The sequence below is a fragment of the Chrysoperla carnea genome, chromosome 4 (genome assembly GCF_905475395.1).
Source record: "Chrysoperla carnea chromosome 4, inChrCarn1.1, whole genome shotgun sequence".
NCBI lineage: Eukaryota > Metazoa > Arthropoda > Insecta > Neuroptera > Chrysopidae > Chrysoperla > Chrysoperla carnea.
The window spans coordinates 50,982,895-50,998,728 of NC_058340.1; the positions used below are offsets into that span (position 1 = coordinate 50,982,895).

Here is a 15,834-nt window from a genome sequence, read left to right on the forward strand (position 1 = left end):
ACACCGCACACAACAATAGTTCTTATGCTCGACAGAGCCGACGTTTAGGAAACGTAAACAGGTCATTAAGATCACACAATTAAACGCCATTAGTCTTATTCATAAACAATTTTATCAATACCATCGAGGCCGATACAAACGATCAAGTTATTGAAAATCGGATCTCTGGCTATTTGACACATATTTTATTCCATACATAATGCCATCTTTCACACGAATCCTCTTCAAAATAAAAAAACTTCTTTTATTTAAGTTTAAAGTTCGAGTGCTCTTACTGGAAAATCTTTAATTGAATATGATGCAAGAAATAATAAATACCTAATATAAATTATTTATGTAAAAATATCAGGCGCGGATTCAGAAAACTTTTTGGGTTAGGCTATATGAACTTTTTTTGATTGTGCTATATCAACTGCGGTCCAAAATAGGCCACTACATCTTAAGCGTTATAAGCGAGAAGATCAGAGTCAGCGTTATGGTACAAATTGTTTGTTTTTAATTTATGCCTAGAGTAGCGGATTCTTAAAATAATTGAGGAGCTGATAAATGAAATTATCAGAAGAAATGGTGGTAAAACTCATAAACCTATGGTATCACAATGGGACCTATCGTCTAAGTGTGTCTCTCGTTGACAGCCAATAGAACCTAACCTAACCTACATGGAAACAGGGGGATCAAAAAACTTCGAAATTTTCCTTACGTAAATAATGAATAGCCCCTTACTTAAAAAGTTTCGAATTTTTGAAAGGAGTTATACCTTTAATTGCCCCTCTCTAAACCCTCGCTTGAATATGTAGCTTTTTCCTACCACAATTTAGAATAAAAAACCACACCTAAGGCACTGCACCTTCTATAAAATAAAAATAAAAAATGCCTTTTGTATTAGTTGCAATCTGAACAATATTCAAAGAAGAGTTTAACAACAATATAATCAAAATGTTCAAATATTTGTTCGTTTTATTCGCTCTCATCGCTGTTGCTATGTATAGTGCCATATCTGTTGGAGTGCAAGGTGTTCCTGTTGCACAGGCACCTCCTGTACCACCAGTTCCACCAGTACCACCGGTTCCGGCAGTTCCACCGGTTCCGGCAGTTCCACCAGTACCACCGGTTCCGCCGGTTCCACTTGTACCAATCTTTGTTGGTGGACAATTTGCTGGTCTTGTTCATGGTTAATATGAGCTGTTCCTGGTTAAAACGTTTTTGGATACAAGAATATGATTGGATTAACTATTATTGCATATAACACATCACTGCTGTTTTTAACACACCAAAATATTGAATGTAAACCGTTAATTTTAATATTTTTATTGTAATATTAATTTTTCTTTTCCACTATTTTTGAAACTTATTAATTATACATCAACAATTTCGAAATAAATTTCTTTTCAATAATTTTTTTGTTTTTATTTCGATTAAGGATTATTATTAGATACCAGTTGTACCCGAGGCCATAGGCGTCCTTGCTGGGGGGAGGGGTGCATGGGTGGCACCGGTGGCACGTCCCACCCAAATAATTTTTGGTCTATTGGTGATTTTGTATCAATGAATTCATATTTTAAATTCAATTCCATTCAATTGTAAATACAAATATTTAGCTGCACTTGTTTTTATCGTTAGGCAATTGTTTAAAAGTATTTTTACTTTATTTCAATATGAAATGGCCAACTTCGGGATAAGGTTGTCATTATTTTAATTTTTTTTTTCAGTGTACATTTTTTCAATAAAAAATAATAATTTTCATAGCCAAACTCTTGCCTCCGGTCTCAAACAGGGATAATTCTCACGTCTATACAATTAGTACAGAATTTAATAACTAAACAAAGAAATTGAAAGGAAAAAGAAGACTGATTCATAAAAATATATTTAAGTTGTATATATTAATTGTATAAATTAAATTAATCAATTTTTGGCAAGTGCTCAAAGAATATTTTTTTATAATTTGTTACTTAATGAAATAATAATTTACAAAAATTGGCATTTAATCTTTTTTCATAAAATTTAAATTAACTTATATATACACAATTCTGCCAAATGTTCTAATTTTTTGTCGAAAAAGTATGGATGAAATTGGATGATTTTAACAAATCTTCTATCACGGCAAATATATATTTATATTTGGTGTACCTTTTTCCTCTCAACCTTTCTTTTAACATTTTGACCCGCTGATTAATAACAATTTTTTATAAACAAATGAAATTTTAGTGTTACAGTGCCTAAGAATGCTTATTAAATTTCATCTCCGCATACAATTTTGCCAAATTCGCGAAATACATTTTAATGTTATCAAGAAAAACTTTTTCAAAACAGAAATTTTGTGGTCATATAGATTTATTTTGAGCCGAAAAACGTTTCGCGCTTCAATTTAATAATTTAGACACTGTGAATTGTTGATTGAATAAATTTACCTAAAAATGGAATTAAATTAGATTACAGTTGAACAGCAATCATTTTTAACTATCGATTTAGGACAACTATTTTTAACACATTTTAATTAAAAAAGTGTTTTTACCAATACAATATTTAAAAAAATTAATACTCTTTCATTTAATGAACACGAGCATGGAATGAGTATCGAGAAGGACTTTTCACTCGTCATAGAAGCAACCAGAAACGTTTATTTGTAGCAATCATAAAAAAATTTAACAACACGCTTTTAACATATTTTCTAATAATTATCGAATCGATTTGAAATTTGAATTGGAAACAGAAATAAAAATTTAAATTGGATGCGTTCGATGCTCATAAATGTAACACAAAATATTTATTTAATTTCTGCTGATATAAATTTTTTACAGAAATGTAAAAAATGTAGTATTTTATTTCTAGTATATCGTGGTATTTATTCCTATTCCTTCGTTTAATAATCTGATCTCAATACAACATCTTACCAATTGCAATGGTCTAATATTCAATAAAGTCTAACCTCTGATCCACCACAAATTCGTAAATGTAATCTGTGTTAATAAAGTAAGAAACTTTTAGAAGGATTTTTAACAAAATTGAGTCATTTTTGAGATATTTGAATGGGATAAAACTGCTTAAGAATGTATCTGCAGTGGCAGAAGTTGTACACGACCAATTTTTAATATGGTAGCATGCTTTTTTTTATATTGCAGCCTCAAATTATTTTTTAGATTGCAGTCTCAATAATTATAGAGCGCGAGATGTAATCTTATTTATGGAGGTAAAGACGTGAAAAACTACTGAATGTTATAGAGGTTACCATTTCTCACTTTTAGAGGCTTTCGGGTGGAGGTCTTACCAATCAAAGTATTATTCTTAGCTCATTTTCGATAATCTAGATTTGACTGTGTTTATAAAAACTACTTTTTATAGTATCACTATCACTACATAATATAAAACAAAGTCGCTTTCCGCTGTCTGCCTGTCTCTGGGTATGCTTAAATCTTTAAAACTACGCAACGGATTTTTTTATAGATAGAGTGATTCGTAAATGTGATGTCGTAAATAAACACATTTTTGTATATAAAGATATTCTGTAGAATATTTAGTGTATTGGACCCGTGCGAAGCCGGGGCAAGTCGCTAGTTTGTAATATATCGAATTTTATAAAGTTTATAGCTTGCACGAAACATGAAAGTATTATGTATTCATTTTCATTTTATGAAATACAAACCAAACTTTTCATAACGTAATTCGCTTAAGATATTAATAGATTAATTTTATTAACAATTATCTAACCTTGGGTTACTCTATAAGCACGCATATGTTACTTTATTAATTTAACGATTGGTTACGTAACAAAGTATCATCATCCAATAAATAATAATAAAAGTTTTTTTGAATATAATTGAATTAAATTGACATCATATGATTTCTTTACATAGAATTGTAATAATTTATTAAAAATAACTGGAGTTTACTCGCAGCCTTGTTAGCATATGGATTTATAGTCGCAGAAACGAAACACTAAAAACCGTCAAAGTTCGAACAATTTGATCAGCAAGATGGATTTTTGTGTCGGTGTATTTTTGAAATATCAATAAATATCTGATAAAAAAGGGACACTAAAAATTTCCTTTTATTTTAATTTAAAAAAATGTCCAAAATTTGTGCTTCTAGGCTAGAATACCGCCTTAAAACACAGTCTATCTGAATCATTGCTTATTCGCGTGTATTTAGTACACCGGAAAATGTAAGTAAAGAAAGATAGCCACTCTTACACACAAAGTAATAAGAGTATCATTCTTCTCATTTCCTTAGTGGATATAGTAAATATACACTTATGCTATGAACAAACACTTCTAACCTAATGGGCACCCTCACAGGTAAATAGTGATGTTTACGAAAAAATATATCAAACAAAAGTTGTTTATTTTATTATAAAGAACATTTTTTACATTAAAAATTTAATTATCTCTTACGGTATACAAGATGGACCCAATTGACCTATGTTGCTCCTTTACGAGCTCAGCCTCACTTACGTCCGGACCAGTTCCTGACCGATCTCTGTTCGATTTTGGGTTATCGTGCTGACAGGCGGGCGGCCAGACAACCCGAAATGGACTACTTAGGTAGCATCAATATTTTTAAGCGTTACAAACTTGGGACTAAACTTAGTATACCTTAATATATTTTATATATACATTGTATAAAAATACACAGTTGGTAAGAATAATGACGCTAAGCGGAGATAGCTTTCTATTGTCATATTTAAAGAAAAACGGCTTAAAGTAATCTTAGAAAACTGTGGTCTCATTTAAAATTCGGCGTTTTGGGTTTCAAAAGATGCCGCATTAAAAATGTACTCCGCACTCAAATATTTGAAAAATTGATAGAGCTTGTGTGAAGTTCTATCATTAATGTAATAATATTGCCTATATTTTTCAATAAATGGGAAGTTTTTAAGTGTGAAGTTGGTTTTTTTACATGTGGCTTCATCTCTGTTCTGCATTCAACCACATAAATGACTTAACTACTTATAAAGCCTTAAGACTTGGCGTTTCTAATTATTTTTGGTGGTCAGTTGGGTTTGTTTTTATCTTGATGTTGTAAATTTTAATTAAAGTTGTCATTCATTTAAAAAACAGAAGTGTTTTTAATAACTCATGGTTAGGATGTGGTTTTATATTTAGTTTTTTGTAACCTTATTCGACATCATTCTGGGAAGAGCGAAACTAAATTGTACAAATGGTTATCAGACAGATAATAATATATTTTCATGGCTATGTATGTTAAATGATAACTTATGATTCTGCAATAAATATATAAATGTTTAAAAACACGGAATATCATGTAAGGTTTATGGTTCCGTTTAACTTCGCCTAGAAAATTTTGAAAGTTGATATTACAACCTAAAACGATTCAAAATACAACCGAAATCAACCAACCGCGTAAAAGTGAGACTTAATAGTGACTTTCAATTTTTGGAAAAGAGTGTTTATATTACACTACTTAAGAGTGTTGTATTTTATCTACTATTTCACTGCGAAAAATTATTTCATTTTCGAATAGCAAATTGGGGAGACAACCTTAATATAATTCCTACAAAAACCCTTATTTAAGTGTATGCGAAAGTACTTATGTCTGCATGTTTGCTATTTTTTCGCTGGAAAACAGCTAAAACAGCATTAACGGTTAAAATCATATTGCAAAAATCACCAGTATAATTTCTTCATCGTTAATAATATTAAATACATAGGAATGAAATGTCACACAGTACGAGCTTGCATGCTGGAAAGTATTTAAGAAAAGAAGTATAATCATTCTGATGGGATTAAGCTGGGTGTACACTTAATAGTTAGCGTGTACAAATATAGAAAAGTGCGAGGTCAGAATTAAAACAAAAGAAGGAAGTGGGAGCCCTTGCCGCTCGAATGGATACTTACTTAAATCTAATTGACGAACCGTGGCTTACATAAAACTTTGTTGCCACGGCATAAACTTCAGTCAGTTTAACTTAAGATATGCAAATAAACTTCGACTTTTGCACCAATTTCCTAGATCAGTTATTTGTATTTTATAAATACGTATTTCGACTACCAAGTAGTCATTATCAGTAAGAATTAACTAGTCGTGATTACTCTTATTATGAATGTTACTCTTTGCTAATTTGGTGCAAAGCCGCCACCAATTGGGTTAAAAATCGAAATTTATTTCGAAATATCCTAGAGTTCTCATTTATTACATTGCCAGAGAGAGAGGTACGGGCGAAAAGTTCGGAATATTCTATATATTTCTCTCTCTCTCTCTCTGTCGATGAAGGGCCGTAATCGTTTTGCACATGCGTCATTTTATGGCCAATAGTATTCGTAGCGCGATATAATAGGGCCAATAATAAAGAAGGCGACTTACGTACAAAGAATATTAGAATATTATACATAGATAATGCGACGGATATGCTAGCCTGTAAGTGGATGCGACATGATGAATGAGAGAGAAAGCTGGCAGTTACTTCCTATGTGTCATTGTCATAATCATATGATGCATAGAGATTTTGTGTAATGTAAACAATATCTAGCCAATGGCATATAGATTAGACAAGGACACATAGAAACTAACTGGCAGTCTTCTCTCTCATTCATCATATCGCAAAATTTGGGCCATGGCGTTCTATATGTATAATATTCTAGGAGTACTTTTGACCTGTCTCGCTTGTTTTCGCAGGTCCCTCTCATATAATAAAATAGGGCGATGGCAATATAATAACATTACGTATATGATATACAGTCTTAAATAACTAGAAATGATATCTTTAATCAAATTCTCAATAAGTGTTGAATATATGTAGTTTATGAACTTGTTCATTAACAAAATGAATCCACGTCAAATTTATAATTTTACGGAACCCCAAATGCTCGACGATTTATATAAAAAGCATTGTGTTTCGTAATCATGTAGCATCATATAGACTTTTTTTATTAGGAAAACTGTAAGAGATGTAACAATAAATATAAGCTTTACATGTTGCAATGACATTCATGTCCTGTATTACGTAAAATATATTGGAAACTGTTCATATAAATTTAAATTCGGCCACATCTGTTATAATGATGAAACCTCAGTTGTTGCGTATAGTGCGATGGTTTATATGGAGTATCTAGAAGACTAAAGCCCATAACTCTGGACATCTTATATAATAAATACAAAATATCCTTCAGAGATCTTGGAATTTAACTCAAACCTTACATTTTTTTGATTTTTAACGGCAGTATAAACTGAACGTATATGTTTGCATCATATATGAGCGTTCTTCTCCCCGCAGGTCCGACACAATAAAACACCACTAGGTGAAAAAGTTTAGTCCGATCCCCTATTCTTTTTTAAACTCACAATTTCTTGTCTTACCTTGTCTTATCAGTGATAAAAGTCCCGTACATTTGAGGACCTCGGGTAGATTTACGAAGACTAATAAAAAATATATATAATAAATGGACGAATAGAAGAAAAGTGGAAAGAAGAAGATGTTTTTGGCCAAAGGGCCTCTCCGTGGAGGGAGAGAGGAGTTAGGGGCAGGTAATAATTTACGAAGACTAAACAAAAATAAACACACCTATTGATAGAATTTGGTACAGGATCCACGCAGGTTTAATCCGGTACTGACACCTTTCCTCTTTCATTATATAGAAACTAATTTTAGATTCATTATTTTATATTAAATTTTTTTAGAAAAATTTTTGAATATTTTAAAAATTTTATGTGTCAAAATCAATCGCAAACTAGTCAAAATGAATTCAGCAAATCATAAAAAATATTTCAAATAAAATCTGAGAATCAAAAATTTCCGATATTGCTACATACAGAGGCGTAAAAATGGGTCACAACTCACAGCTGGCAGTTAAAGTTCTAAATCCAAAAATTCTGCGCACACCACACCGAAAAAAAATAATATGATGATTGTACAAAATAGATCCTGACAGTTTTCCCGATACAGTTTTTCCCGACGCATTTGTAAATCGAAATTTATTCCCCGAAATTGCTTTGTTTATGCTACTTTGACATCGCGTCGTAAATCGTTTGAAAGACCACAGACTTTATGTCTTGAATTTGTTCTATCAACATGCGAAAAAAGTTATAGTATCAGCCACTAAAATGAAAATGACGGAAATAATTATAGGACTTTTTTATATTCGTTGATATTTATTTATTGGCCAATAAAAAATAAATCATAAGCCAACTTTCATATTTCTTTATTCAAAAGCAATTCTTATAACTTTGTTTATAGAATAATTAGCATAGATATTTGATATCCAAGTAGAAAAAGTAAAATAGGAAAAAATGGAAATATGAACAAACTTTACAATACTGAATGAATTTTAATTTCCTACAATAACGTCAACTAATAACACCATTTTCTTGTATAACATTCAAAACGACATAAATTATTGAACGATGAGAAATATAAGTTTGAAAAACACAACTTGAATTTTTATTACTTCATTAAAGTTACTATCATTATCATTTGGAATTGGATACATGAGTACTTTTGTGTGACTCAAACCACAATCGAACGATTCATAGAACAGTCGCTACAAGAAGTTCCGTTTGGCGAAATATAAGGAACGTTAGCTAAAGCTTGCATTCTCATTCCTGAAACCTTAAAGAATGAGAACATTTATATTTCCGGCGATTGCCAAACCTTTCGCCCCCGTGCAAAACAGTCAAACGTCAATTTCAAGTAAATCAAGTAAAGCTTCTTTAGGTTTTTTGGGTGATGTTTTCCTAAAGTACGTCGATTTCGAAATATTTACAATTTAATGTTTGGAAAAACTATAAAAAGACCATACTCAAAGCTGTAAAACAATGCTAAAATATTAATATACCAAAACCCTAAAATAATCGTTTAACACCCTTTAATAAAGTTTTAAAGATTAATTCATTCTAAAGCCCCAATTTGTAATTGTTAATAATAATGTGTAAGATAGATATTAAACATTTCAGTCGGCAATATGGATTTCGTCTTCATTTGGGGTATCTGGAATAAGAATGCCAGCTTAGCTAACGATCCTTATATTTGGCAAACGAAACTCTTTCTAGCTCCTGATCTATTAAAAGAAAATTATATAGGTTTATAATATTATTAATTTTTACAAACTTTTACTGATGCATTACAGTACGGGAGCTAGCGAAACCAACCATGGGAAACCAAATTGGGGGGCGTAATCAAAAACTTGTAAAAAAGAACGCCTCGCTAACGCCAATTTTTTTATGTAAGACAACTGACCGCAAGGACATAAAGAACAGTATACAAAGTCTCAACGGACGGTGATGTAAACAGTAACTTTTTGGATTGTGGACCTGCGAACTAAAACGGAATTTCTCAGTCGTCTCAGCCTGCCATAACACGCCGTGTTGGAATGCCTTAGAATCTTTTGTGCCAAAAATTTGCTTGTTTTGGATATACTGGATATTTTTTAGTTTTTTTCATTGGAGTAGAGACAATCATTAGATTGTCAAACAATGTCTGTGAGTTATAGCCGGAGTTAATAAAAGCGTGTTGACAGTTGGTGTTAATAAGACTTTTCAAGGTATAAACAAACGTAAAGAAGCCATAACATCAATTTTGAAGGTTCAACACAAATAAAACAATATGTAAGAATCGATAGATCATGTAAATGTGTGATTATATAAATGTTAGAAGTAAAATAAAACAAAATCGTGGTGAATATGACCTTTATGGAGCAAGATCAATAACTTTCTCATCAACTAAATACCACGCAACTACAAAAATATATAATATATTGTATGTGAGTGATGCTTATAAATTTAATAATATAGATATCGCTCTTAAATCACCAATACTCTAACTAGAGTCGTCTCTGTTTATCAAATGATGGATCTTCAATGAACTTATAATTAAATTAAAGTTTTGTTTTTATATCATCGACAACCTTATATTTTTATGGTATTATTATAAACTACAAGATTATCTAAATATTTTAGATAGTTTTTTATCACACTCTCTAGATGTTTTGATATAGAAAATATCAAATTGAAAAGAATAACCTATTCGCTCCGTGCGTGAGTTTCGTTTCCATGGTAACGATACACTACTTTAATTATAGAATTGTATGGATGCAAATATAATTGTATGGATTGCATTTAAGACTTACATTTAAAATTTAATATTCTTGTATCACAAATTTAAATAAATAATTATGATAATTTACATTTAAAAAATAATATTTGTTCAATTTGATTTCTTATTTTCACAATTTTTAATGCATTAAGTTTAATTAATTCGTGTTTTTCAATAATTTTAATTTGACATTTCTATTACATTAACATGTAAAGAATTGCAAATTAGTCATAACAGCCCCCTTTAACTCCAAAATTTTTCACTTAAAGCGCTGGCATCGATTTTATTGTCCCTACCATGACTACGCACACAACGAATATGATTCATCATTTTTTCAGCCAACTTTGAACGATAAAATAATAAAAAGCCCGAAGATCTAGGAATATTTTGTGATTTTTGGAAACTTTGTTAATAAAAAAATATATTTATAAAGTTTTATTGAAATCCCTAGTATTATTCAATCCTTGCATATCTCCTGTTCAAAAAGATATTTCACGTGACAGGAAATTTTTGTATCTGTTTAAATATTTCCGTTATAGATATAAGCACGGTGTCGAAAAGCGCATTAAAAAACTCGATTTCAAACTAGGTATTAAATGGTTAAGTTCAGCTGGCATGCTTCCCTAAAGCCGGCTCTTATATCTTTTGAATTTAACTCGAAAACTTATTATTTCGATTTTTGGGTTGAAAGTAATAACTTTCTATTACAAAGTAAATAATACGATAATAATGTGCTATTTTTCAATATCATTTTCAGAATATTTAGAGAGTATTATAAAACTTTATATGGTATCCTATATTCTATAGTTCTAGTTCTATACTAGAATATAATACTACGGTGTATTTCACCACAGATACAGACATTTTCTATATGACTCATCACACATAATGAATGTTATATACACAGTGTATAATGAGTCATTAGTAAAGAATCTGATTGTTATAAAATAAGTACTGTACTATGGTACATATACAATATTATGTGTGCATCAACATTGTTGCTAGAATATTATATTACACGCGCATCGTATCACATCTATATCAGTGTTTAAATGTCAAAGGTAAACTTGTCTTCACTCACTGACTCACTTGTATGGTGTTCCCCCGGATAGAGCTTTATGTTGGAAATTCTGTACCACTATTATACGATATTATACAGTACAATGAGCTTTTACAAAATTGTAGATATATTATGTGAAAAAATGCTTTCTAATTCTCATACAATTAGTATACTTGAGTTGAAAATTAGGACAAAATGTGAAAACTTTTTTGACGAGTGAGTCAATGTTAAGAAGTCATAATTATTAGACACAAGTGAAAATAAATAATTACTGAGTTAATTGTTAAAATATCCTGTATAGACAGTATTGAATACTAGGCGTTGCATTTTTTTATATATTAGAATAAAATAGCATCCTTCAAACAGCCATCTCGAAATTTCGTAAATTTTTTATATGTTCCCCTTAATATTATCCGATAAGTTTAGTGTAAAATTATTTTCTACAAATTTTATTGGAAACTTTTTTTTTTTGTATGTTAAACCGTTTCTGAAATAGAGGGCGCAGAAGATTGTGCGCTCAGCTTTACGTACTTTACGTATTAAATAATTATTTAAGTAGTATTTAATGAATAATTATGGAAAAAACCGCATAATAGACTGGGATGCATTATTGACCCTGTATATTATACGGTTTTCACTTAATTATCCATTAAATAGCACTTAAATAATTATTTAATAGCACACATTTATAAATTGACCCTGCACTAAGGTACGTTTAGCTCAGCGCTCCATTTTCTGCGCCCTCTATTTCAAAAACGGTCCAAAATATAAAAAAAAAAACCTTTCAGGCACATTTTCTCACTTATACGTCGTACCTTAGTGTAGGGTCAATATAAATATAATCCAGTGAAAAAACCGTATAATAGACAGGGTCAATCGTGAATCCAAGTCTATTACGCGGTTTTTTTCCATAATTATTCATTAAATACTACTTAAATAATTATTTAATATCTTATATATATAAATATTGATCAAGCACTAAAGTGCGTTAAGCTCGGCGCACAATCTTCTGCGATCTCTATTTCAGAAACGGCTCAACATACAAAAAAAAGTTTCCAACAAAATTTGTAGAAAATTTTATCCTCTACAACTTTTATAATAAATGTTAATAAGTACGATTGAAGGCAAAAAAACGGGATATTGACAAAAAACTGGTTTTCGAGACCTTTGACCTTAAATATCTAACGACGCACACTCATGAACATATGTGACTTTCGAGGCAACATTTGTACTATCAAAAAAAAGTTTGTACAAAAATTCAGCTTATTCCGTTAGATTCCGAGGGTCACCATTTATTTTGACTAAGATGATCGGGTTATATAATTTTCCACAATTTTGTAAATAAACAACATTTATTACTATTGTAAAGAAATAATATGCTGTGCACTTATTTTACAGTAAATATACAGTGTATGAATATTAAATGAAGCATTTAGATAAACAAATATAAATAACTCGCCACAAAAACTTTTTTTACAAATATTTCGAACAATATACTAGAAATATAATATTAATTAGGTACAAGTACCTCAAAATTCATATATGAGTTTTGAATTTTAAGCCTAATTCATTTTTGACTTCAGCAAAGCGTTCCTTTTCCCAGATTATTACTTTTATTCCAATAATTGAACAAAATTATTCTTTAAGGAAGTTGGGTAACGCAAGCAAAATTTTTAAAAGATCTTCAATACTTTGAGTGAGCAAAGTTTTAAGAAATCTCCAACACTTTGAGTGAGTGAGACAGTAAGTAAAGAGATGGATAATAAGCTAATAATTTCTGACTGGATTGCTGGGTCAGAATAGAAGTTATGAAAAAAAAAATGAAAAAGGAATGCAACTAACAACACCTTGCCGAAATTTCCATTTAAAAAATTTAAAAAGAATCATACCTAAGATCATTCTCCATTAAATTACCTTTCAAACAAACAAAATATTCACAATCTATTCAACCGTTTAGGAGTAACTAGCTGTCATACATTCCCTGAAAGTAATATGATGTAATTCAGTCGTCCAATGTTTGCATAAAAGGTTCAAAAACATTACCAGCTACGCCCAAGTTAGAACTTATAATAAGAGGATACATATAATTGAGTACTTACAGAAGTGACGTAATTGGTTACGTCCTGAACCAGATATCAAGAGGACCCAGATTCGAGTCCCGACTTCAATTTAATTTTTTCGTTTCATTTTATTCTATTTATTCAAATGAAAATAAGTCATTAGCGTTCATTCTTTGAAGTGCACAAACTTGCTCTCATGTGTTATGTGGTATATTTCGTTGAGATGGCAAAAGTTATTAAAAGTATCTGTATGAGAGGCTTTGACTTATATAAAGTACACAAAAGTTTGAAACAAATGTAAAAATTTGATTTCATAATAAAAATATACTCTAGTCAATCTTGAATCATCATAGTTTAATGGTCCAGCGCTAATTTGGCAATATTTTTTTACCACATAGAGAAATAATCGAAAACTTTTCCCATTTAATCTGGGAAGCACAGTTCAAACTTTTTTTTGAGCTTGCTTAGCAACTAAGCGACGTTACGAAATAAGAACCGCAAACCTAAGTAGCCGCTTCTTTTGTTTTTTATAGAAACTTGATATCCACTTTGTTTCCAATTTTCTCTACGGAAAGTTATTTTGGCTACCCCAAAAAAAGCCATTGGGAATTTATTTTTTACACTAAGCATTAACTCCTAAATCAAAGCAAGAGCACAATCTCATTTGCATTTGATATTTAAACAAGTCAACTAATTCGAAATTAGTTAAAATTTTCTTTTCAACAATAAAAGGCTCCAAAGCACACCTAATTTTAAGTAAAAATTTACCACTTTTTTATAACTAAAAATACAAATTAAACTTTATTTTATTCAAGTCGCAAGAAAGTATTGAAATCTTGCGTTTCATTACTTAAGTTTTTCCACAAAATTGATAAGTAATTTTAAAAAAGCAATATTTTTAAACATGTGAAAAACTTTTTTCTGTTAAAAAAATCGAATTGTATGCAAAAAAAATTCAAATAATTTGAATGGAAAAATATATAACAAATTATTGTTTACAAAATATAATAGACACTACAGTTAAAACATGAATAATTTACAACATTGAACTTGTTGAATAAACTTGAGACACTTACTATGTCATACTGTTGATAAAAAACAATTATAATCTTCAGTCACATTGCTCCTCTAATTAATTTTGATTGTATATAATTACACTATTATATAATTTTAAAAATAAATAATTATTCAGCTCATAGTAAACACATTTGACACTTGACCACAACCTGACAGTTAAATTTTCCTACTGTCAGATGGTTACCCAGTTATATGTCTAATTAGCTCTATCACTATTAATATAAATCTCGATTCACTGAACCATAATTCATGAGCGCACATTTTGTACTTGGTATATATAGATTCGAATACACGACACAGTTGTCGTCAGAGTACCACATGTTTTACGTTATCTGTGACCGCACAAGTACTTAAAATATATACCACCCACCCACTAATAATGACGAAACAACAAAAAATTGTTTTAACGATGTTCGAATACGTGGATATTCTAAAAAAAATACTTAACTAGGTATAACTAATGTGTATTACACAGTTAATTAAACTAGGGTTACTATCAATAAAAATTGTTTTCATTAATAATTTTCAAATTATTTTTAAAAATAAGACTAGAAAAAAATCATTATTTTTAATACTTTGAAGGATGAAAATACGCAAGTCAATTTTTGAACAACAATTGTTCAATTATAGTTTTAAAATTGGTATTAACAATATAAAATTTATTACTATTTCTACTTGTAATAAATTTTTTAAATTGACAAGTACTCGCCTTAATTTATATTCCGTTTACAATTACCCTAATTGGACCGTAATACGTATTTCGGTAGTTTGCACGTGCAGATCTATAATAGTAATTATGATCAGGTAATTCATACTTATGATGACTACATGGTAGTCGAAATACGTATTTACATAATACGAAATTGATCTAAGGAATTGTTGAAAAATGTATCACTGTTACAAAACAAACGCACTGCAAAAAATTTATGCACAAAAACTCGATTTCGGTAGTTTGTGTAGGAATTTAAATATAGTTAGCCAGATAGAATTAGACATATATTAACTCAGCTTGTTAATATAATTGGCTACATAATTACATTATAAAATTCTATGTACTATCGAAAACAAATTTTTTGTAGATTGGTAAGTTTGGTTTACAACAAAGATACCTTTCCCCTTTTTTTCCGTAATATTTTCCTGTGGGAGTCTCCATCACTTATTCTTATCCCATAAAACGTAATTTATTCATATCCCATAAAACGTAACAGCTACTGAAAATATTTCGCCTGAAATTATCTGAAATAAAATTTCAAATGATACTACATGAAAAAGGTCTTTAATATTTTATTATGATTTTTGAAAATATTACAATTCTATATATTTTTTTAAACATATATATTTTTTTTATTAACAAAAATATTTTTGTGACTTTCATATATTTTTCGGTATTATTTTTTAAAATTTAAATGATCGAAATTTTCGCATATATTGTTACTTACTTTCTATAATTAGATTAACCAATTTTCAAAAATTTTGATTTCAAATTCAAAGACTAGATTTTTTTTTAATTGATCCTATATTTTGAAATCAAGAATGAAGAATAAATGAGACTTTTTATATACAAAAATAAATGCATTTTTATTAGGAAATATAAT

The 15,834-nt window shown here is 29.8% G+C and overlaps 1 protein-coding gene across 3 annotated transcripts in view; it reads right to left on the reverse strand.

Moving 5' to 3' along the window:
* The window catches only part of LOC123299098 (protein retinal degeneration B), a 50,580-nt gene extending 36,262 nt beyond the window's left edge, over positions 1-14,318 (reverse strand). For all 3 annotated transcript variants that reach the window (XM_044881326.1, XM_044881325.1, XM_044881322.1), the window contains exon 1: positions 14,239-14,318. The gene's annotated coding sequence lies outside the window, so the exon portion shown is untranslated. The remainder of the gene's footprint in view (positions 1-14,238) is intronic.
* Between the last annotated feature and the right edge of the window lie 1,516 nt (positions 14,319-15,834).